Raw genomic sequence first — 26,403 nt, 5'->3', positions numbered from 1 at the left:
TTTTTCCAACCACAGACTTTGAGGAATAGCTACAGAGTGTTACATTTTAAATATGTTATATGTCACTTGAATGATGAAAAATGTTTTGTAATATTCAATACTTGCTGACCAATGAATGCCAATGTTTCTTATACTTTAAATTTATATTATGTCACTTTCATGCTACATACAGGGTTATTACAAATGATTGAAGCGATTTCACAGCTCTACAATAACTTTATTATTTGAGATATTTTCACAATGCTTTGCACACACATAAAAAAACTCAAAAAGTTTTTTTAGGCATTCACAAATGTTCGATATGTGCCCCTTTAGTGAATCGGCAGACATCAAGCCGATAATCAAGTTCCTCCCACACTCGGCGCAGCATGTCCCCATCAATGAGTTCGAAAGCATCGTTGATGCGAGCTCGCACTTCTGGCACGTTTCTTGGTAGAGGAGGTTTAAACACTGAATCTTTCACATAACCCCACAGAAAGAAATCACATGGGGTTAAGTCGGGAGAGCGTGGAGGCCATGACATGAATTGCTGATCATGATCTCCACCACGACCGATCCATCGGTTTTCCAATCTCCTGTTTAAGAAATGCCGAAAATCATGATGGAAGTGCGCTGGAGCACCATCCTGTTGAAAGATGAAGTCGGCGCTGTCGGTCTCCAGTTGTGGCATGAGCCAATTTTGCAGCATGTCCAGATACACGTGTGCTGTAACGTTTTTTTCGCAGAAGAAAAAGGGGCCGTAAACTGTAAACCGTGAGATTGCACAAAACACGTTAACTTTTGGTGAATTGCGAATTTGCTGCACGAATGCGTGAGGATTCTCTACCACCCAGATTCGCATATTGTGTCTGTTCACTTCACCATTAAGAAAAAATGTTGCTTCATCACTGAAAACAAGTTTCGCACTGAACGCATCCTATTCCATGAGCTGTTGCAACCGCGCCGAAAATTCAAAGCGTTTGACTTTGTCATCGGGTGTCAGGGCCTGTAGCAATTGTAAACGGTAAGGCTTCTGCTTTAGCCTTTTCCGTAAGATTTTCCAAACCGTCGGCTGTGGTACGTTAACTCCCTGCTTGCTTTATTCGTCGACTTCCGCGGGCTACGCGTGAAACTTGCCAGCACGCGTTCAACCGTTTCTTCGCTCTCTGCAGGCCGACCCGTTGATTTCCCCTTATAGAGGCATCCAGAAGCTTTAAACTGCGCACACCATCGCCGAATGGAGTTAGCAGTTAGTGGATCTTTGTTCAACTTCGTCCTGAAGTCCTGTTATGACTGACTGATGTGAGTGCATTTCAAGCACGACATACGCTTTCTCGGCTTCTGTCGCCATTTTGTCTCACTGCGCTCTCGAGCGCTCTGGCGGCAGAAACCTGAAGTGCGGCTTCAGCCGAACAAAACTTTATGAGTTTTTCTACGTATCTGTAGTGTGTCGTGACCATATGTCATTGAATGGAGCTACAGTGAATTTATGAAATCGCTTCAATCATTTGTAATAGCCCTGTATATGAATACCAGTAGCTTGATGCTACACTGTTTAGCTCCTGTTTTGACTGATGACTTCTGATGATTTGTAACTGGCCAATGAGTGCCAATAATTATTTTTAAATATGACATATGTCACTTGAATGATGAAAAGTGTTTTGTAATATTCAATACTTGCTGACCAATTAATGCCACTGTTTTTTATATTTTAAATTTGTATTATATCACTTTCATGCTATATATATGAATGCCAGTAGCTTGATGCTACACTCTTTAACTCCTGTATTGACTGATGACTTCTGATGTTTTGTAACTGGTCAATGAGTGCCAATAATTATTTTTAAATATGTCATATGTTACTTGAATGATGAAAAATGTTTTGTAATATTCAATACTTGCTAGCCAATGAATGCCACTGTTTCTTATATTTTAAATTTATATTATGTCACTTACATGCCATATATATGAATACCAGTAGCTTGATGCTACACTCATTAACTCCTGTTTTGACTGATGACTTCTGATGATTTTTAACTGGCCAATGAGTGCCAAAAATTATTTTAAATATGTCGTATGTCACTTGAATGATGATAAATATTTTGTAATATTCAATACTTGCTGGCCAATGAATGCCACTGTTTCTTATATTTTAAATTTATATCATGTCACTCTCATGCTATATATATGAATACTAGTAGCTTGATGCTACACTCATTATCTCCTCTTTTGAATGATGACTTCTGATGGTTTGTAACTGGTCAATGAGTACCAATGTTCTCTGTAAAAAAAAGACTTATGAACATTATTCTGTAATACTTCATACATAGTACAGAAATGTTCAATAACTGGGCGATGAGTGCCACAAATTACTCAAATTAGTTGTTAGACTGGTGTAATTATCAATTATGACTGGCATAAGACTTCATGTCCTTCACGTTGTGACCTAATTACCAGAAATTACTGTAATATCCTCATGCTCATGGAGCACTATATTTGGTTTTTGCACTAATTCTACGTTGGTGTACCTTACAAGAACGTGGTGTTGACACGACATGCTGTCCACCACCTTGAGCGATGGAGATGTTATTATGGTCCCACTGTTTGGTGTACCTAATGTACTACCAAAATGATAACATGGAATATTACTACGACATTTCAGTGTCTTGCTTACACTGATTAATACTTCAGGGAAAAGAACTTCAGATTGTCTCACTTGGTGTTGTGCTTCTGTAGAAAGAAATGGACTTTCAGTGCAGCTGCGTGCAACCTAATGTGCTACAACCATGATGCAATCCTTCCCTTTCCTATCCTAGTTCTTGTAAAATAGTAAAAAAAAAAACTACAGTGCATGTCCACTTTATGTCATTTGTTAATATGATCTGTATTCATTGTGTCTACTTTTTGTGATTTCCTGATATATTCTGAACTACAGTGCGTGTGCACTTTATGTCATTTATTACTATGATTTGTATTCATTGCATATACATTTTGTGATTTGCTGATATATTTTGAACTACAGTGCGTGTGCACTTTATGTCATTTGTTAATATGATTTGTATTCATTACGTAAGTACTACAGTGCGTGTGCACTTTATGTCATTTGTTAATATGATTTGTACTCATTGCCTATACATTTTGTGATTTCCTGATATATTCTGAACTACAGTTTGTGTGCACTTTATGTCATTTGTTAATATGGTTTGTACTCATTGCCTATACATTTTGTGATTTCCTGATTTATTCTGAACTACAGTGCGTGTGCACTTTGTATCATTTATTAATATGATTTGTATTCATTGCATATACATTTTGTGATTTGCTGATATATTCTGAACTACAGTGCGTGTGCACTTTATGTCATTTGTTAATATGATTTGTATTCATTACGTATGTACTACAGTGCATGTGCAGTTTATGTCATTTGTTAATATGATTTGTACTCATTGCCTATACATTTTGTGATTTCCTGATATATTCTGAACTACAGTGCATGTGCACTTTATGTCATTTGTTAATATGATCTGTACTCATTGCCTATACATTTTGTGATTTCCTGATATATTCTGAATTACAGTGTGTGTGCACTTTATGTCGTTTGTTAATATGATTTGTACTCATTCCGTATACATTTTGTGATTTCCTGATATATTCTGAGCTACTGTGCATGTGCACTTTATGTCATTTATTAATATAATTTGTATTCATTAAGTATACATTTTGTAATTTCCTGACATATTCTGAACTACAGTGCGTGTGCACTTTATGTCATTTGTTAATATGTTTTGTACTCATTGTGTATACATTTTGTCATTGCTTGATATGTTCTGTACTCAGTGCATGTGCACTATATTTTATTTCATGTTCTGCACTTATATATATATATGTATATATTCTGTGATTGTAAACTTAGTTAATTAAGAAAAATTTGTTTCTCATGGCAAGTCCAATTGACTCACCATTGCTGCCAAATTTTTGCTCCCCCAGTGGAGGGTTATGTAAGACGTATGCGTTTCCGGCGATGGGCGAGGCATGGGAGAGTCTCTGACCAGAGAGCAGTATGTAGTTAGTTGTTGCTTGTCGCTAGTCGGCAGTAGTCTTGAGTAGTCTTCTGTAGTCTGCGTGAGTCGGCAGTAATCGGCAGTTGTGTGCGCGTGTCGGCGCGTGTCGGGAGTCTGCTCTGGTCGAGACTCTGGAGGATGGGTATTATTGTAGAAGGTAAAGAAGCACCCTTGCGCATATCTAGTAATGTATATTAACTGTCATCAATTTCTTAAAAAAAACGCCCCAATAATAATTTTTATAATATAAAGCAATTTTTTTAAAAAAAGCATTCATTTCAATTTAAAGATTTTATCCAATGAATAATTATTCCTTTCACGAATCATAAAGCATAGGCCAGCATTGCACGGAGCTGTGCCAAAACTTTTTTATGTAAGAGCAGATATATTCGCAGTTTTTATTGAGGTAAGAATTTTTGCTTTTTTTATTCAGAATACAGGCTCGAGACGCAGCGCTGCTGTCGTCATAAAATTTACCAGGTTACTGAATTTTTTTATTATTTTGGTGTTTAGGAATTTTTCTGTTTCAAACTTAACGTTAAATGAGAAAAGAATTTTGTGGGTACATTAAATGTGAATGCATTTCTGCCAAGAGATTATAAATGGAAGCCAATTTTGTTCAGAGGTTACAATATTTAAAATTCATTTAATTATTATTTCTGTGGGGAGGTTACATTTGATTTATTTTTAATTAATATTATTGTGCGGAGGTTACACTTGGTTCATGGTTCATTTTAATATTTCGTGTGGGGAGGTTACACAGTGAAAAACAGGCGAGTGTATTTTTCAATACCGTAATTTTGTCAAGTTACTCTACTGCATGCCTGTGTTTATTCAGTGTCCATCAAGTTCATGAAAGCTTTACTCACTCAGGTGGAAGTAATTACTCTTTTCTTTTATAAATTCAGGAAATATATAAATGAAATCGTTGACTCCGTGCTGTCGTGTATTATTTTGTGCCGTAAATTCAGGATAATAATATTAATACGTGACATGAAAACTGAAGCTCCGATTTCAAATATTAATTATGGGAGGATATCAATAAAACTTACATAACTCGAAAGGTACTTTGCCATAGATGTGCACAAAGAAAAAATCGTGTGTGTATGAAGCCATTAAGAGTGGTAAAAGGAATTAGATGCTTTCATATTCATAATCGTAGCACTCATTAAAATCTCTAAACTTTGAACATCGAAAATCGTAGTGCTACCAACTTCTGCCTTCTGTACCGATCAGGTGCTATAATAGGAATGACAAACCAAAGTAACAACGTTTCGTGAAAACAACGTTCATGTTTAAATGTTGCAGGTAGTTGGTAACACACACATATCGTGCAGTTACAATGCCCACAACTCCTACGTCGCTGGTGTCAGCAGTGGAAAACGAGACGTAGTAACGAAGCCGTCGAAGGTAACAAACGCTGTTTACTAGCATCGTTTTCTTTCATTTACTTTCGTCTAAGAGTAAACGGACGTGACTTTGTTTCTTGGCCGCCGTCGTCGCAAAATGTGAAGTGTTCCCAATTTTCTGTTCCTTCTCTTTGAATAGCTACGACTTCCTTCATTATACGGAAAATGTATTTGTTTTAGGGATGCCCCGAAGAAGAACACTAAACGCGTCGGAATGAAAGACGAAGAGCTAGAGAGAGAAAATTTTCGTATAGACAAAGTAATACGAATAGTGTGGACGGTGATAATGATAACAGTGTTATTCAAAGTAATTATGGAGTTCTAATTGCGGTTGATGAATTTATTGTGCAGATTTTGTAATGCAGATCAATCCGCATCTGCGGTTCCTTTAGGCGATACAACGGCATTCACATTGTGTTGTTATGAGGGAAGAACTAACTTGCTGCCGTTAACACGAGATTTCTTTTCCAACGCACAGTATCAAGGACTCACTTCAAGTGATGGAAATTAAGAGAAATCAAAGAATTATTTCAAGAAGTAGCTACAGTGCAGCATTTGCTTTGAGTCATTTCTGATGCTAAAATTTCAGATATAGTTTTACATGAAGTATTTCACTTTAAGACACATGGCATTTTTTATCTCAGATCATACCAAATAACTGTTGATGGAATTTCGACCACAAGCGATACTAGTATTGATACGGGGTACTTACTGAAGTTAAGGAAAACGTGGAAGGGAGGACCCAGCAATATAACTTTCTCTTCACACACCCTGTTTATTTAATGATATATAAACTGTGTTTTACAGATAATCGCAGCATTTAACCATAAAATTTTCTGTAACTAAATGAACGAATTTGCAAAATTCTTTTGGCCTTAAACCTTAACTTGAATAAGCTTTTAATCTTTGCAAAAGAAATCTGAAGTGCTGTATTGCAAAACAGCAAACAATATGACAATGATTACAAGACGGCCGGACCTGCAGCCCGCCTGTTATTGGCTAGAACAGCTGTGTTTACTAGTTTACGCAGTCTATCTTATTAAGTGCCCTTCTGAAACACATGAAACTACATAAGCATCAATGATGACAAGAGTGATTCAATTACTCAAGACAGATGACTTAATTTTTAATTTGAAAGATGTATGTCGGAAGGTTCGGGGTTAAGATGCGCACCTGTGCTTAAAGGTTAAACAGATTAGCAAACAATATGACAACGATAAGGCTTACTTCAATCCAACCAATCTCTTAATTTCAATCGACAACCAAGGTACGACTGGATCTTAACTCGTCCCAACTCACAATTTGATTTTAATTAAAGCCCTGGTGACATGTGGCAGATAATATTTTCAAAGTTAAACTGATTGTCAGTTATTAAGACCACTGTGAAGGAACGTCTTAAAACATTACTTGTGAACACTTATTACAAGAGAACTCACTGGGCGGAACCACAACATCCAGCTAAAATACACCAATAATAACCCGGTCTTTCAAACACTGAAACGAACAGCTTAGTACAACAGGTTGTTCAGATTATAACTAATGACTGAGAAATACAATTACAATCAAAGAATTGAACCGGTTAACAGCTAAATCTAACCATAAGGTCCCTCTTTTGCTTAACGGCAACCTGTGCCTTAGTGTAATTGTTCCGGCTGTATTTACAACCAAGAGCTGATTAATTAGAACAGTAATGATCAGGAACAAACCAGAAAGGAAAGGCAGTACAATAGCGGGACAAATTTTCAAACGACAACTTGTGTCTTAGTACAATATTACTGCCTATATTTACGACCAAAGAGACGACCGAGTAAAACTCTGATGGTTGGGTACAAGCCAGAAAATAATAAGGAGGGAGGTAGACAAGGAAACAAATCACCACGAGGATTACAGAATGTTACTCCCCTTTGAGCAAGCAGTTGCAGCCGGCCGCAGAGGCCGAGCGGTTCTAGGCGCTTCAGTCCGGAACCGCGCGACTGCTACGGTCGCAGGCTCGAATCCTGCCTCGGGCATGGATGTGTGTGATGTCCTTAGGTTAGTTAGGTTTAAGTAGTTCTAAGTTCTAGGGGACTGATGACTTCAGATGTTAAGTCCCATAGTGCTCCGAGCCATTTGAACCAAGCCAAGCAGTTGCATGGATATACGGTGTGTCGCAGCGGTTACTGAGTGGTGCCGATGAAAGCCAGGTAGAAGATATCAGCCAGGCCACGAGAAGTCGTCCGACACGAATGTTGCCAACCAACCGACGGGATGTTGGCTTGCTGCTTGTAGTCGACGCTGACCCCGGTCAAGTACTCCGGTATCTTCGCTCTGCGCAGCTCCTCCTTGCGCAGCTCGTGGTCTCGGCCTCTCGGACCTCGTGACCACCTCTTATCGCGACGCTACCGCCAATCCCCAAGCTTCGTACCTCCCTCTCGGGCCAGCGAACCCCGTATGTATAACGGCAACCAAAGACCTTCTAAGGACACAACCCACATAAACCAACTCTTCCTCATAGATATTGGCAATGGAGCCGCAAGAGGAATAGTCGATACTACACCTGAGCCAGTGCCACCAGACAGTCTGCTAATTCAAAGGTACCACGGCTCAAGTATAAATTAATGACTGTTCCCTGCGCCCTGGTACTGACCACAGATCATTGAAAGGATTCGGGAAGTTTCATGCTGCTAGTAATTGCTGCCAACGAATTGTATCTAAAACAGTGTGACGCAGTAGCCATTAAGGTGCGTCCACACAATACCCTTTTCCCGTTAAACTTCGCACATGCACCAACATTTCCGGAAGTGCAACTACGAATGCGCATTTGTGCATGCCTCATTTCCTCGAAATGGAGCCGTGCGTAAGGGCGCATTGCTTTCCTGGTTCGGTGGAAATCTCTTGCGCTGTTTAGCATATGACAGGCAGCTGGGACCTACATATGTGTGTTTCCTAGTGTTGTGTGTTGAGGTTATACTTCAAAGCGATTTATGTGCAATAATGTCGGCTGACTCCAAAGAAAGCACGCTGAAATTTATAGACGATTGCTGACAATGAGAGGGCATATGGAATTCCGTTTTAAAGGTTATGTGAATAAAAAATTGAGATGTGGCGCGATCAGCGTCAACTATTAGACTTAGTCTTCGATCATGTTACTGTGAAGAATGACAATAGTCTCGAAGTAGTAAATCAGAGAAGAATCAGCCTATAAATCTATGAAAAGTATATATGAGTACTCTGGACGAATATTAATGTTATGGCGACGTAACATTCGAAGCGCAACGTTTGAAGGGTCTGACATCTGAACAAAAGAAAATGTGGGATTTGTGGCGCCCCTCAGCAAGCTACAGTACCGGTACTAGAGATAGAAATGAAGGGCACTGATGATGTAAAAAATACAAGTACTCCTAGTGGAATCTGGTGTATACGCCATTACTGAATTTGTCGATACGAGGATGTTAACCTATATATAATCCCTCTTGAATGAAGTTGTGTAAACAACTTCTTATAAAATCAAAATGACTTATTAATATTTAATTAACGTCTCAGAACGACTAGGAACTTCCTTTAAGGTATGGTACTACTTTTGTCAGTTTCAGGAATAATTATTGAAGTACATTCTTTCGAAATATGATATAAATCGCTCTAACTGGCATATACACTGGTGTCTAAAATTAAAGCAACAAACTGCTATTTTCCCGTCCTGTGTTAAATTCACGATATAATCATAACTGTCAACAGATGTCGTTAACATCGTGTTCTGCACGGAAGATGGAATTCTCATCAACGAACACGTAAGACGGCAATTAACCACGCTCCAAGACTTACAAGCAGCTCTGCAGGAAGAATGGGCTTCATTGCCTCAACGTTAGATTGATGACATCATTCACAGCATGTGCCGTCGTTCTCAAACCTGTGTTGGTGCCGGGGGTAGTCACACACCACACTGAACACATTAACGAGTTGTCAGAATATGTGTGCAAATCATTCTTTCCTATCATCTGTTTATACCTTTTTGTGGCAATATTAACGCAACCTTGCAAAATTTCCGTTTGTTGCTTTAATTTTGGACACCGGTGTAGATCGCCGGTTGCCAGCTAACGAATTGTTACTGCTAGCCCTATCGCTTCATTTTCCTAAGCAGAAACTCTTAAATTTCGCTTTGGCAAACTTCCTTGGAAATACGCAAACGAAACTTGAGTGTCACTATGTATTTCTCGTTCCTCTGCTGTTTATATACTATTTTACCAATAGTTGTTTCGTGTTTACGTTTTCTGTTGTTTTTCATTGCAATAAAGGCAGCACAAAACGAAAGTTGAGTATCACTATGTATTTCTCATACCTCTGCTGTTTATATACTATTTTACCAAAAGTCGTTTGGTGTTTACGTTTTCTGTTGTTTTTCATTGCAATAAAGGCAGCACAAATTGCCGAGCAAAGTAACAGATGCATAACAGCCCGCTTGCACAATGAGGCAACATCTGGACACGAGAACGAACATGCCTTCGTGTGTTCTTTCCACGAATTTTTGAGCATGCCCTTTGCTCTTTTGTTCTCGTGCGTCAGCGATTGCGCAAGAGAAAAGACTCATCGTATGGACATACCTTTACGTTGTGAAGAGTTTACTATTTCATCACGAGCTGTACGTTGGTGGAGTGCTTTAAGATGCGCAATGGGACTCGAAACCGATGGTGCGAAAAAGAAAATGGTCTGCAAAAAGCTGTTGTGGCCTTCTTATTTATCTCACGTAATGATACTAAGATTATCAGAAATGTGCATAGACATCTCTGTAAAACCCTTTTATGAAACGATGATACTTTTGACACGTGCGTCATTTCAATCACAGTAAGCCTTGCGTAAGAATCACGAGCTGCGTAAGTTAGAATTGCGCTTATCATACACCTGTTTTGTTTTAATATTATACACAGGAAAAGGTCAGCTTTCAGATAAAAACTTTTACTTCTTCAAATATGCGTTTCGGTGCTCGTGATGAAGATGTCCATAAAAATGAGGTTTCTATTAACATGGAAGGTGGGAAGACGGTATGAAAGAAAAACCTGTGATGTTAAGCAAATAACTTGGCTATTAGTTATCTGTTCCACAACGGATAGCAGTAGGACATAAAGAAGGAAGTTTGCGAGGGAATACGTAAGCACGCATTCTGGTAAAAATATAACGTTTACTGAAGACACAACTGAACAAACTAATAAACTAAACAACTAATAAATGGATAATGGTTGCCGTTCTTCGTAACACTCTCGACTGAGTCACAAAATTACATTTGCAGCTGCCTCTTGGAGACTCCAGCACGATATATCATTAATTATTATTTATGGAGGGGTCAGAGGAATCTTTCATTGGCGACATGCACGCATATACAAACATTTAATAGAGATTCAGGGTAAGCATAAGAATAAATAAAAACTCCACCAAATGTTTGGCATATGGTCGTTCACTTTGCCTGAGTGCACGAAGCAAGTGAAGAAGACTTCAACGATAAGAATAAACTGTTAATAGTTGCACCATAGAAGCTATTTGGGAAGCTTTACCCCGAGAATCAGTAACTGTGACCTGTAAAGATTCTGACAATCTGTTAACACGTGGTCGTCACAAACAAAAATTATGCATAAAATTAGTGATAACATTCAGAATAGCTAAGCAAATCTGACAGGATAGATTACCGTGAGACACGATCTGCGAACTCAAGCCTCTAGATCCGTACTTAAACAACAAAGACATGTGGAAACTTGGTTGCTAACTGAAATAGAAATTAGCGAAGTTTCAGAAATCTGTTCAATTACACTATACTCGTGAGATCACCAAAGAACTAAATCAGACTGAACTGAGAAGATAAATCACAAGTCAACATGTTTGAATAGAGGTAGAGCAGAACAATGGCTTACATGCATGGCTACGTGCAACTGGTTATAATGTTTTGCAGTGAACACATGGTGTATCGTGGGGCGATCACTCTGTTTTTAAAATACTTGAAAAGCCACGATAGCTTCAATATCGTTTTTTAGATGACCGGTTTCAGCACTCTGAAGGTGCCATCATCGGATCTGAAACGTGGATTAACATTTATAAAACCATATGGACATCATGGCACATGAGGCAGACCATATAAAATCATTGTCACAACCAATAAAAATAATAAAAAACTGCTCTCATGGTCGTTCTTTCCATAAAATATAAAACTGAAGTCACCAGATGAAACTAGCACTGGTTATAATGTTGTGAAATTAACAAGAAAAATTCCGTATACCGCTCAACGAGCAATGAGCGATGAGAGCAAGACGTTAATTTTGACTTTATCTTAAATCTACAGAAATAAGCTAACGAATTAACTATGAATAGGCAGACTCACAGTTAATTGTTGTCGCCCGTCTCGCGTCTCCCACGAGCGAACTCTTTTGGAATCCACGCGGCCCGGTCCTCCGGAAGTGCCCAGAGAGGTCCCTGTTGTGTGGAGCCAACCTGTTCAAGAGCTTCGTCCAAGGCAACAGAAACCTCTTTGCTACCTGGTACGTGCTTTATAGGGTTGGCTATTCTGCCACAGTAGTACACTACTTCTACTGTCACAGATCTAGATACTGAAATTTATCTTGTACACTCTTATTCATGGTTTTCATTCACCAGGTGAGAGGAGGAAAGAAGTCTATATACCGACAAATTGCACATAGATGTATCGAATATGCGTGTGAGGCTCCGATAATTACCAAAAATCTTTGTATAATGTGAAGTAAATAAATATAATACACCTTGTGGCCACTATAGACACACTCAGCTGCTCAGTCTTTTTTTTTTACGTAGTTTGCGGTTTTCGCCCGGAATTGAGGTGCCACAGGTGGGTACACTACGTGAAAAATCAAACAAAATGGCTCGTGTAGAGACCCTTCAGGGGTTTCACAACATAATAAGCCGAATACTGCGACTCTGTGAAACACCGAAACCAGTCATTTGAAGAAATAAAAATTTTCATCTGGTAGCTGCCTTTCTTTGTGTAATACAGAACACCTATTCCTCGATGCACCCCTACCCGCAACCCCGCGCTTTCCAGGTACCCGGTGGCCGACAGCCTTAGATGAAGGGAACAGACAACAAAATTTAAAAAATGTATAAAAAATTAGAAACAAAAACTGAAAATGAGTCTTTCTTTTCACACATTCCAAGTGGAAAATAACTGGAAATAGTGCGTCATTTCCAAAAGAAAGATTCCATGTCGTTGCATTTGTTGGCAACTTTAGTAGGAAGCACAAACTGATTCACTGCTGCACATGACGTAGATAACAGCAGCAAGCTTTCCAAATAACATTGTGAATATTTTGTTTGAAAAAAGTGACAGTTTAGTGCATAAAATTACCAATAAAGCGGAAATGCTACTACCCAATACATGATCAGCTTTTATTGTCGATAGTCTAGAATTCTTCTTGTTCGTAGTGTGTTTCAAGACGAACGCTGGAACTTTTCACATGTCATGTTGGGACATTATCGAAAATGAGTTGGCAAAACTGGATATACCACCTTCAATTAGTTGACCATTGCACAGATATACAACATGTTTTCCAATGCACGTAGTACTTCGCAAGAGCTTCTTCCAATAAAGAGAATGTCTGCAATAATAGTGACGGTTTGACATCTTCAATAAAGGCATGGCTGTAGTCAGCTTTGTATTTTTATTCCTTTCAACCCAGCCTCATGTTGGTACCGGGTCGATGAAGACTTATCACATAGTCAAGAAAGTTGTTTGTTTTAAAAAGCTAATATTATTATAAAACTTAATGCCTTTAAAATAATACTCCTCAGAGTACATAGCAGCTTGATGCACCTTAGATCATGGAAAGCGGATAGGGCATATCCGCTCTATTTTGATACGAGTATGGGCTCTACTGTCTTGATGATGCTGCACAGTGAACACACAAGTAACTCATACATTCCTCATGATTTTGCTAAGCGGATTACCTGGACCATAGATTTACAAGGAATGAGCCCCACAGACACAGCCTCCATGCTTAAAACTAGTGAGCCGCCACTTCCCATCCGTTGGCAGCTCCTAATGGCCTATCGGGCATACTGCTTCTTGACTTACGATCACTGGCACTCTTTGTGGTTGATTACCTCCCGTGGAATCGTTTTTCATAAACCAGTCATGAGCAACGAATCCATATGACATTCTCACAGAGTATGATCTTGCGTAATTATATCTTTGTCAACTCTAAATCCTTTCGCTGAACTGCAGATGATGTATACTCTAACTGCTTGCGAGACCCAGAATAAGTTGAGGTTGATGTACTAGGAGCCTCTGCATCAGGTAACGCTTTCAAATGGTTATTCTGCATCATTTTGAGTGAACGCAATTTACAGGGATGTATCGAAGCAAGTGACAACTTCCAGTAATTCTTTCGTGCTTATAAAACAAAGTTCATCTAATATAGTTCCAGGAAATTTTGAAGTCATAGAGCAGTTGAGACGCATTAACGTGTTGCGTATTATGACCTACTGAAGGCTTTCGTGGTATTCAACATACTGTATACAGTTAGTGAAGAAACTCATTCAGACCCTGAGACGTGCCTCCTTTCAGTCAGCCAGGTTGGATGATATGTTGTAAACACACCGGAACTGATAGATTAATTGCTTCTTTGGCAAAGGACACGCTTGTGTGCTGAGTTTGTGGCATGGCATATCAATGTGCCAAATCCTGCAAGACTGCAACGTGTTTTCCGATGAGAAAGCAGCCTATATGTTTAGATGACGACGTGCTTTCTACTTTGGGTGGTGACTGACGTGTGTCAAGCCACTTCTAAATGTTCGTATGGACAGCTAATCTGTAGCTGAAGTATCAGACAACAATAGAATATAAGCTTTTGAGATACGGTGCTAAAGAAGAATACTCAACATTAGATGGGCAGATTGGATAATTTATGAACAGGTACTGTACTCACCTTGGGAGAAAAGAAATTCATGACACAACCTAACAGAAGGGATCGGTTGATAGGACACGTCCTAAGGCACCAAGTTATTTTCAGTCTGGTAGTGCAGTGTAGTGTGGCTGTAATTAACACTTGACTATGGTAAGCAGATTAAAATGCATATAGGATGCCACAGTTACGCAGCCATGAACAGTCTTCCACGGGACAGACTGCAACAGATGACTGAATCAAATTAGTCATCGAACTGAAGATCACAACAACATTAATGAGATGGTTATAAATAGCTAAGCAAAAATAATGATTTCACTGTAAATGTTGTTAATGTTTTATGCGACTTGTACCTCACTTTCTAAGCATATTAACACTTTTATCGGATTTACGGTTCTTATTGCTTACATTGTTTTACCAAGTAACTTCCTTTTTAATAACATTATTATCATTGCATTGTGACTTGCGAATATGATGTTGTGCTCCAGCAGCAACAACACTATTGCTGAAAGGCACACCTACAAAAGAAAATTTAAATATTACAGATTGACAAAAGTGAAATTTTACATTACGCTACCTGTCCCCTGGCAATATGTAATTTCTTTGCACCTACAAGTTCAGTAAAGATGACGGAAGAATAGATGTATGGGGAAAAACACAAAGAAGCGTGTTGCGAAAAAGTTGCTTTAATGCCACACTTGTTTTCTAATTAATGTGGAGTTAACATGAAATTCATATCAAGACTCAGTCTTAATGAACAATGAGTGTATCGCACAACAGAATGACTTGACTAAAAAGTAGGATACGACGTGCTTGTTGTCTCTTATCTCAAGTGGTCTTTGATTGCACTCAGCTACCGAACCATCGAAGATAAAAATCAAAGATAGCATGTTCGGTGGCTCCACTTCGAGTGTGAGATAAAGAGGAAAACCGTAAGTGCATTCCTTGACCGTCAGAGCTGAATTTTATTGTACTAGTATAGTTTTCCTATTGTACCCCACGATGATATCTTCTCTGCAGTTGTTTGATATCAGTTAAAATCAACGATACTAGGGCGGTACACTTTTTAGCACCATCCATTTTTATTTGTCTGATGTTAATATACGGCTCACTTCATCCCAGTTATGCCCAACGTTCTTAATAATGTATTTCTGAGATTCTAGTGTATGCATTTTCTGCGCTTCTATTACTGTCTGTCACCACACTACGATTACAGTCCATAGGCAATAAATATATTTTTTACCGGCTCGCGTCAGTAAAAGGTAAATATAAAAATAGGGTCTACCACTGGTGTGACGTGTGCGATTCTCGTAGGCAATAAATATATTTTTTACCGGCTCGCGTCAGTAAAAGGTAAATATAAAAGTAGGGTCTACCACTGGTGTGACGTGTGCGATTCTCGTTTTGACAGATAGGCTACGGAGGCTTTTGAAAACATGTAGAGGTGTGCATCAGTCAGATTAATTATTCTGGTGACGGATTGGAGTTTTGTAATGTGATTGACCGAGTGGTTACTCACTTACTGGTGGAGTACTGTATAATAGGCACTCGAATGAAAACGAGACAGATGGAAAAAGTAATTAAATTGTTTATTATTTCAAAAGCAATAGCCGTAGCTCTTAATACAGTTATCCCAATGTGAGACAAGACGCTCAGTGCCTTGTTGGAAAACTGTTTGCGGTTGCCTACAGAACTATGACCGTACACCGGCGTGCATCTCATCGGAAGCAAATCGACGACCATGTATGTCTTTCTGCAGGGCTCCAAAAATATGAAAATCGCATGGGCAGTGTGTTACGGCTTCCCAGCGCAACTTCTGCAGCGTAGTTGAAACAATCTTGGCAACATGTGATCCCTCCTGAATACAATCACGGTTCTGTTGGTAACTGCATATATTTTTCCATGAAGGCATTGGCCAGCTTGTCTCAGGACGGTATACATGTATTAACAGCTACGGCTATTAGTTTTGAAATAATAAACATTTATATACGTTTTCCATCTGCCTCGTTTTGATGTGACTGATCCTTATATATCTCACGTAGGTACGGTAACACTTATGGGTACTCAAATGTGACAATGAGCAATGCTTCGACCGAATAATGCTCACCTAGAGCAAAATCTCTACACAACCACACCGAAAATCTTACTGACTGTAGCGTTCACCACTTTCAGACTCATGATTGGACGCGAGAGCGCTGCATTTTGCAAATAAACTGCCTAACTTATGAAGGATAGAGTGGATTATTGTACGTGTTGCTGATTCAGTACTGTATCGTTAAGTGAGAGGTGACTGCTAGATAACTGGAGGAGTAGGAATGAAGCAGTGAAAACATAAGTGCTTTGAAGATCGAAAACTTGATTTAGAAGATTGCTATATGGACGAACGGCTTCAGATTACTGGAAGAAAGTGGGAGACTGATTTTAAAATTTTTTCATCCGTTTCTTAGGCAGGCCTTAATAGCATTACAAGCAAGAAGCCATTAAGGCATGAAGCAGAGAGCGTAAGTAAGAAGTTGCAGTTGTGAATTGGACGGCAGTATATGCAAGACCAAAGTAAGGTAAGCGGAACGTTGATAAAATCAGTCAGCGTGACAGGCGGTGCACGTTGTTTACGGAGAATTTTTTTAACGCTAAAGATTGAAACTCTCGAAGGGGTAAAACAAATTTCCAGGTCACTATTCGAACTCGCATTTTGCAGAAGGTAAACTAGTCCCTATTTCGAATCTGCAGATGTTATTATGACTAGACGCGATAAGGATAATGTTCTAACGAAAAAGAGACTTGAATGTTTTAGCTCTCAGTAATCTCGGGAAACTGCAGAAGCTAAAGAGCAACAACCGCGAATAATGGAGAAGATGGAGGCACAGTTGCTAACGGCAAGGTCAGTAAAAGCGGGGGCTGTTTCGAGCGGTACTGAAAACTGAAACTGTGATAGTTTTAACAATCGTGAGACACTTTTACATACCCACAACACCTGATCACACTGGAGCAGAGAATATATAAGAGGAAACGAGAAAAGAGGTGCTCAAGTGATGAAGGTGCATAGGATAAACATCTGACAGTATTGGGTGATTAATACACAGATGTACGGAAAAGAAAAACCATAATTTCTGGAAGATATGGGCTGCACGAGGGTTCTACATTATGTTCCAACTAGTGGTGGCAAACACTCTCTCTCAAAGAAAAGAAAGAAAGGTATCTGATGATTCAAGTGAAATAAATGTTCAGAAACTAGTTAGCAGACCGCAGGACACGGCAAGGCTGGTTACGATTGCGTGGAGGCGGTAGCATTCATGAATAGGGCCTAAAAACGATGAAATATGCAAACATTTGTGTCCTAAAATTTTACAAATATATATATATTTAAATAAGCTTGTTTGTCCAGTAAAACTGTCAGAAAAAAAAAGCCTGTTCCTTGCGAAAGGTGGGGTAGAAGATTTTATTTTTTTAACTCGTTCATATTGTTGGAAAGGTTACAAAACCAAGTTTTGCCAGCAAAATTTCTCTTGGGAAAACTTTCTACAATTAAAAAACTTCAAAAATTTCGGACTTTTTTCAGTTTTTTTCAAAATATCTCAGTTTCATTTGCCCCTATCGCTTTGACGTCTATTTTCTTTTTTAAAGAGCACAAAATTCTCTACAAATTTGATTCTTACCATTTTTTTCTACTCCCAGTATCTAAGGCGCTACAGCGCGTCAAAAAATACCAATTTTTCAAATTTCGAGCAAAGTGGCAAATTACCTAATTTTTTAACACTGTTATTTCAGTTTCTATTTGTGTAGTATAAAGATATTACTCATGTTATTCATTGGAATTTACCATCTCACTCTGCTGCAGGGTCAGGACAAACAGCATCATATTCAGTAACTACGAACACATTCGCGTCGGATTGCGTGAAGTTTATGTTACAATATGTAATACGATTGCATGCAGGTGCCATACATTTTCTACAGTTGATTGACGTTAATGATCAGTTATAAGAAAAAATATGTAGGAATTGTTCTTTAGCGGACAAAAGCGTATTTATCTTTTGGCTGGCGGAAGGCGATTATCTCTGGTGATTGTTCACAGCGCGCTGACAGCTATTAGCACACAACAATAAGGGTCCTACAGTTTGGAGTCGCTTCCATTCAGTATATGTTGTGGTGCTGAAACTGAGTATGTCTGACATGAATTTGTGTTTCATTTGCGAAAAAACTGTGGTGAGTGGTGGACGCAATGTGAAAAAGAAGCCGGCCGGTGTGGCCGTGCGGTTCTAGGCCCTTCAGTCTGGAACCGCGCGACCGCTACGGTCGCAGGTTCGAATCATGCCTCGGGCATGGATGTGTGTGATGTCCTTAGGTTAGTTAGGTTTAAGTAGTTCTGTTCTAGGGGACTGATGACCATAGATGTTAAGTCCCATAGCGCTCAGAACCATTTGAACCATTTGTGAAAAAGAAAGGACTGAGCACACTTATGGATTGTAGTGCTAAACGCAGGGAGTCTGCCCACACCCGTTTTTGAAAACGCTCAGTGAAGTGATGTTGCATGAAGCATGCTACAAGAAGCACATTAATGAGAGAATGATAGCAGCTAGCCTTCTACATCCTCAGGAACCAACAGGCGTGCTACGTCGGTCGCAGGAAAAAGGTCAGTTCAATTTCAAAGAGAAATGCTTCTTATTTGCAAAAGGGAATTCTGATGACTTTTTAACCAAGCAGTTAAGATTGCCATATGCCAAACGAAATTTTGTTTACAAAGTAATGAAATTGGAAGTGCAATCGACAGTATTAGAACAGGCTAAACGACGTGGTGATGATGGTTCAAATGGCTCTGAGCACTATGGGACTCAACTGCTGAGGTTATTAGTCCCCTAGAACTTAGAACTAGTTAAACCTAACTAACCTAAGGACATCACAAACATCCATGCCCGAGGCAGGATTCGAACCCGCGACGTAGCGGTCTTGCGGTTCCAGACTGCAGCGCCTTTAACCGCACGGTCACTTCGGCCGGCACGTGGTGATGAATTTGGTCAACAAGTGATAGAGCGGATTCAAAATGTAAATGAGTTGGTTGCTGCAGATGGGCGATACCACAGATTTTGCTACAGAAAGTTCTTTCACCGTGTTTCAGCTACTGGACAGAATCGAGGTTACCGACCTGCAACACAAGTAGATGAAGGCATGGAGGCTATATTTGCCTACCTGGAAACTAATACGGAAGAATGTCAGTTTTCTATGGACGATCTGTTAGAGCAAGTACCCACATCATCTCGTTCTGATATTCGAACTGTCAAGGCTCGCCTTTTCCAGAAATATGGTGACGATGTGATGATAGCTGAAACAGCTTCAAAGCCAGGCACAAGAAGATGCTGACGTTATGATTGTAACATCTGCCATTTCAAGAACCAAAGATTTTGGAAGTGTTGTCTTTGTAGGAGATGATGTTGATCTGCTTTTGCTCATGACCGGTTTGGGGCAAGGCATTGAAAACTTATTTTTCTTAAAGCCAGGAAGAGGAAATGCAGAAGACAAGTGGTTTTCCACTGCATCTTACAAGTTTGACAGTGAATATATTCTGTTCACTCACGCCTTTAGCGGATGTGATGCAACATCCGCTTTTTTTGGTCAAGGAAAAATTAAGTGCTGCAATATTGTTGCGAAAAATGAACACCTAACCTCAGCACTTTGCACGTTCAATAAACCACATGCTACCAGTGAAGAAATAATAACAGCAGGAGAACAGGTTACTATCGCATTGTATAGTGGAGGTGTCAGCAGTTCCCACACAATAGACCATTTGCAATAGACTATTCGCCAAGTCTGCCACAAAAAGCAAACTGAATCTTGCACGGTTGCCACCTACACAAGATGCTGCACAACATCTTTCGTTACGGACTTACCAACAAGTCCAAAGTTGGATGGGAAACTGGAAACCTCCTGAGAAATGGGGCTGGAATCACAGTGACCACGGTCCAATATTCGTTATAATGAGCCAAGATCCAGCACCTGAAGCACTTCTTCACATTGTTTCATGCTCATGCAAGCTGAACTGTGGTGAAGCGTGCTCCTACAGAAAATCGGGTTTGAAATGTTCTTCAATTTGCAAGAAATGTATTGGGGTCCACTGCGAAACTGCGAAAACGTGCCAAAATTTTTATATGAAGACAGTGAAGAAGATGTTAGGGAGGATGTTGAGGAAACCGCTGACGAAATCAACGAACTTGCTGAGGCTGACTCACTGTTTAAAGAAGAGGTCAATCTGGGATCAACTCTATGTACAGACCCTGAATCCGTAACTCAAAGTATTTCTGGTGACACTGAGGAACCTGGCCCATCAAAACGTTGGAAGTGATGCTAATACCTGTGTCAAGTGCGCTAAAGTGCGATATTACAAGTATTACAAACCCAGAACTGTCAACATTTTTTATTAACTGACAATGCATTTTAATTGTAATAAAGCTACTTATTTTTAATGTCAACTGTGTGGCCTTTATACACAAGAATAATTACCTACCTAATTAGGTTTCCTATTGCACTAATAATAGTTCAGTTTCCTGAGACAATTTATTTTGTGTGTGTGTGTGTGTCTTAATGATGCATTTTTATATTTATAGTTTTACAAATACCAGGGCTGAGGTGGCCCATAGTGAACTTCAGGTAGTGATGTAAGAATCACAATAGTTGGTTGCCCAGCAATCCTCATGTTGCATACAGAGAAATTGAATACCTGAAAGTGAGGTGGTAAATTCCAACATATAGCATGATGTATAATGTATTTATACTACACAAACAGAAACTGAAAAAATTGTGTTCAAAAATAAGGTATCTTGCCACTATGCTCAAAATTTGAAAAATTGGTATTTTTTGACGCGCTGTAGCGCCTTAGATACTGGGAGTAGAAACAAAATGGTAAGAATCAAATTTGTAGAGAATTTTGTGCTCTTTAAAACAGAAAATAGACGTTAGAGCGATAGGAGCAAATGAAACTGAGACATTTTGAAAAAAACTGAAAAAAGTCCGAAATTTTCGAAGTTTTTTGACTGCAGAAAGTTTTCCCAAGAGAAATTTTGTTGGCAAAACTTGGTTTTGTAACCTTTCCAACAATATGAACGAGTTAAAAAAATAAAATCTTCTACCCCACCTTTTGCAAGGTATATCTGCAATTTGACTGGACTATGTCTTTTACACACCATATAATACTAAATTCACTTCTGAACAAATTGTGAGTGTAGTTACTTCTTTCAGTGTTTGAAACTACCTAGGAATTATTTTTTAAATGTCTGCAAGTGTCTAAAAAAAGTACTAAGTACAATGCAAAAAATAACACCTCTTCAAACAATAAAACCATGTTCTTACTATTACATATCACTTGTTCATCGTATTCCAAATTAGTTGACTCGTTTTATCACTCTCAAGTTTTTCCAGAGTTGCACTGTATTTTAAGGTGCATTTTCAGGTTTTACATTTTCGAAAATCTACGGTTGTCGCTGAAGATAGTTTTGTAGCTGGAAAAGTTCCTATCCATATTACGGGACGTTACAAGTGCGTATTTGAAAGCGGCGAGGTCACTGCAGGCCAGCTTTCGTTCAATGTCTTCAAATGATGTAGTTCAAGAAAATTTTGCACGTTGTAGAATATCAAGGATTCCGCTTCAGATACTTTGCAATTTGTTGTGTACTTTGTCAGCCACACGACCACGAGATCGATCGAATTCACTCTGCACGTGTTACATAGCTGAGTACCAGCAGCTTTCATTTGTGTGATGGCTACTGATATCACTGAGAAGTTGGCGTTGATGTATGCCATATTAGCAGACAACGTGTCTGTAACGACCTCTTTCACAGCTTTGATACCAGCTGATCTATCACTATGACGCTCACGAAGGATTGTATTTATATTGGTGTAGTTAGTGTCTTAATACTCAGCAGCATTAAGCCAAGAGCTTTATCATGTAATAGGAGGTTTGGAGGAGTGAGAGGGGGAGGAGGGGGCGGGGGGCGAGTGAGAAGCAGTGAAGCTGCTTGTGTCTTGAATTTCTGAACTCCTTAGGACGAATATTTCGCCAGGGCTTTACTTTTAGAACACCACCAACAACTTTTGCAACATAGTGCCCACCCACATTGGTGGTTTCATCAGTGGACACCAAGACCTAAAGGTCAGCAACAGTAATTCATACTTTGTTGAACAGTTCCCCGTAGCACACGAATAAATAGTGTTTTATCACTGAGATTCATCTGGAACTGGATGTGGTGTGTACTTCTTCAAGAACTGTCTGAAACGGGTATTCTTCAGCTTCTCCAATGGGATACTGCTAGACAACATCATCTGACACAAGTCCTTGAAATGGACCTGTCTGCTCAAACAATAGTGGTTGTATGCTATCATTCCCCGCAAATCTCTTCATGCAGCTGCTGTGTTTGGCGGTATTCTAGTGTTGTACTTCTCTGTAGTAGCTTTCAACTATACTGGTCTTAAAAGTAATATTGTAGAATTTGCTCAAATCGGCACGTGCATAATTCGGAAATCTGCCCAAACCGTACAAGTATTTCAGTCCCGACGCATCAGTGCACTTTTATACGCTGATTTTTTCTATAAAGCGGAACGTGCCTAATGCGGAAACGGAAAGTAAGTCTCAGAGCATACTTAATAATTGATTGTATAATGCGGAAAAGAGCCTATACAGTAGTACTGTATTACAGTTCACTAGTTATTCACGACTCTACAAGGACTACTTCTAACACCTCTGTTAAGCGGCGCAAAATCAAGAAAAGAGGTCGAATGCAGCGCGGCGCTGCTGGTATGGACCTAAATCCGTGCCGCTATGTGCAACAACGAGTAAATTACGCTCAGTCTCGATACAGCACGTCAAAAGAAACGGTTCGTGCGTCAGCGCTCTGTTTGTCAGCTTTCTCGTTTTCCTCATTATTGATGCACACCGGTTCATACAGAAACATTGTTGCGCATCTACCAACACTGCTGCAACGTGCGCAATCGAAGAGTTTAGTATTGTTCCGTAAAACAATGGTCATCATTTTCTGCCAGTTTCAATTGACAAGTAGCACTTGACATGCTGTCGAAAAAACGGTATGTGTCGTTAACACTTTAACGAAAAGATTAATGTAATCGAGCCGAGTGCGAAAGACAAATTCTCTGTGCGCCAAATTATATTGTGTTTCAAATGCGGTAAAACACAAATTTTTGAGACTTTAGGAGACAAGGACAAGATTCGGGATGAATGTATGAAAGGGAACGGGCATATGAAAAGAAAGGCGAAGAACACCGGAAATGAAGAAATTAATGAAATGAAATATTGTGGGACTGGTTCGTAAGTGCGCGGGCAATCTGGATCCCTGTTGCAGAGTGAGGTTCTGAAAGTCTCTGAAGAGCTTGGAATTGCAGAGTTTAAGGCATCCACAGGATGGCTGGACAGTTTCAAAGCTACGCACAACACCGTGTGGAATAAAGCGTGTGGGGAAGCTAAGGATGTGCAGGAAACTAGCAACAAGATGGAAGACAATACTGTTCAACTTCACTGTGAATTATCCCCCGAAAGACGTGTTCAATGCCGATGAAACGGGACTGTTTCATCGCACGCTGACTTCAAATTCGCTAGCAATACGAGGTGAAAAGTGCACCGGCGTAAAAATGTCCAAGGAAGGACTCACTGTACTGCTGTGTGGAGAGATGTTAGGTGAAATGGAGTAGCCACTGGTGACTGGAAAGGCGGCAAAATTGCATTGTTTCAAAAACATAGACGTCGGTAAGCTTCCAGTCACATGGCGAAGCAATAAAAAGGCGTGGATTGTGAGTGGTCTTTTGGAGGAATGGCTGGGCTCTTTCAATGTCAAAATGAAAAAAGGAAATCGCCAAGTTCTCCTTTTCCTAGACAGTAAAACCTGCTACACGAAAGTAACGTTATCAAACGTGAAATTGGCTTGGTTCCCTCCAGGTTCAACAAGCCTCACACAATCCATGGGCCAGGGGGTTATTTACAAGTTCTGATGTCATTATAGGTGATTACTGATGCAATCTCTATTCTTAGTGTTGAAGAAGCCGAAAGTGTGTTTGCTTTTGCACGGCCATTTTCTGTACTGCGTGCAGTAAATTGGATTGGCTTGGTAGTAAAGGAAATAAATCTCGAAACTGTCACCAAAGTGCCTCACCAAGCGGGGTTTGCGGTCAAGAACAAGAAGCTTCTGTGGTCATCGAAGTTCAAGAGAATGCAGCAGCAATTGCTGAATTAATGAAAATGCGAAACATTTCATGTAGTGCAGATGATTAATTCGAAGTGATGACTTTCTGTCCACTCACTCCACTTTCACTTCAGCAACAGATTTAATAGAAATCCGCAACACAGAGGATGATGAAGAATATAGAAAGGAAGAAGAAGAGGAGAAAAATGATGCCCCTAGAAAAATTAATATACCTGAAGCAACCATTGCATGCATAAATGATGTTATGCAATTTGCAGCACACACGAATTCTCAGAACTTGTTGCAACTATTGTGTGGTTCAAAAAACTGCCTAGAAAAAACGTTTTGAACAGGAAATTAAAACAAGTTTCCCTCCTTGATATGTAGCGAAAAAAGTGAAATATAAAGCAAATAAACATGGGAATAATATGTATGTACAGTCGTGGACAAAACGAGCGAGACCCCTTGCCTTTTCGTTATGCTGATCCGCACGGCTTTAAAGTCTGCTACACAGCATAACAGGCAAGGCGACGAAGTGCTACCAACATACTATGCGCAGGCGTGAAATTGACAAACTATCTGAACTTTTTTAGACTGTATTCCATAATTTGTAAGACTATATTAATGCTGATTAGTGTGTTAAATACAACACGTAAATATAAGACAGAACTGAAAGAACAAACGCTAATTGGTATGAACTGGACAAATAAAAATGAATTTCAACTTATCGAGATGACTTAACTGTTTCAGTAAGACAAAGAACCCCAGATCGTTACGAAGTAGCAAAATATTATCCGCATTCGGCCGCGAAACGGTCTGTGTCAACGTTCAGACCAGTCATACTGGATTACCATTGCTGACCTACCATGAAAGTGTGCAAATTTAGCAATGCGTGAAGATTCATAACGAAATTCACTTAAACATCATTCAGTGCCACACTTAAGTCAATTCCATTATTGACAGAAGCGGAAAAAGGAGGCAGTATCATGTATGAAATTCTACAAGAGTGTCATATTGACATCCACAGAGCGCCAGTACAGAATAAAGGTAGCGATAAATCGTATTGGGTGCGCGAGAATTTCTTAAAATTGCTTTACTGATATTCTACCTGCCTCCATAGAGATTAGAACCGAAAACAAACCAGACCTTCCTTTCACTATGCTAGCAGACAACCTAGGCAAACAGCCCTCTATTATTACCCCAGACATGAACAAGCCGGCAATTTCGCAATAAAAATCTGCAGTTTCTGTTGCATAGAGCTTTCTGGACTCAAAAACATGAATTTTCTTCCTTTATGTCACCACTTATGCGACAATCATTCGGGATGATTATCGAAATAACAAATTACTGTTATTAGAGAGTAAATTTTGTAGGATAATTCTGCACCACCCCAGGAAATAAACGGCTACATAGCTGCCAAACGTATTCTGCATTGTTTCGAATTCTCCACTAGACTCGCCACAGCCAGAAAACGTTCATTAGCAGAAGTGTTTCTTAAGCTAGCTAGCAATGAGAATGTTCGTACTTCTAAAACGCGGTGGCATTAATACTGGGATGTGAATTACCACGTGTATAGGCAAATACATTCTATTTGCATTCCTGTAAACGTGATTTGGATCGAAAACGTAGCTACGACTAATATGCTTATGTATCGACAGCAACTAGAACATTTCGAATAAAGAGTAGCGGGTGTTATTTACGCGGCCCTCATCTTCAGTGTTTTCGTTGTTAGGATTTCGTCACCTAAACCGGTAAAAACGGAACCCTACTAGTCTCACTTTCTTGACCGTCTATCGGTCTACCCAACCCTTAAAACGCGTTTACCTCCAGAACGGGTGGACATAATAAGCGGAAATGTATCGCACTTCTTGCTGTAACCGGTCCCTTG

This window comes from Schistocerca nitens, chromosome 1, assembly GCF_023898315.1.
Source record: "Schistocerca nitens isolate TAMUIC-IGC-003100 chromosome 1, iqSchNite1.1, whole genome shotgun sequence".
In the NCBI taxonomy this organism is placed as follows: domain Eukaryota; kingdom Metazoa; phylum Arthropoda; class Insecta; order Orthoptera; family Acrididae; genus Schistocerca; species Schistocerca nitens.
Note: the sequence above shows the minus strand (reverse complement) of the source record.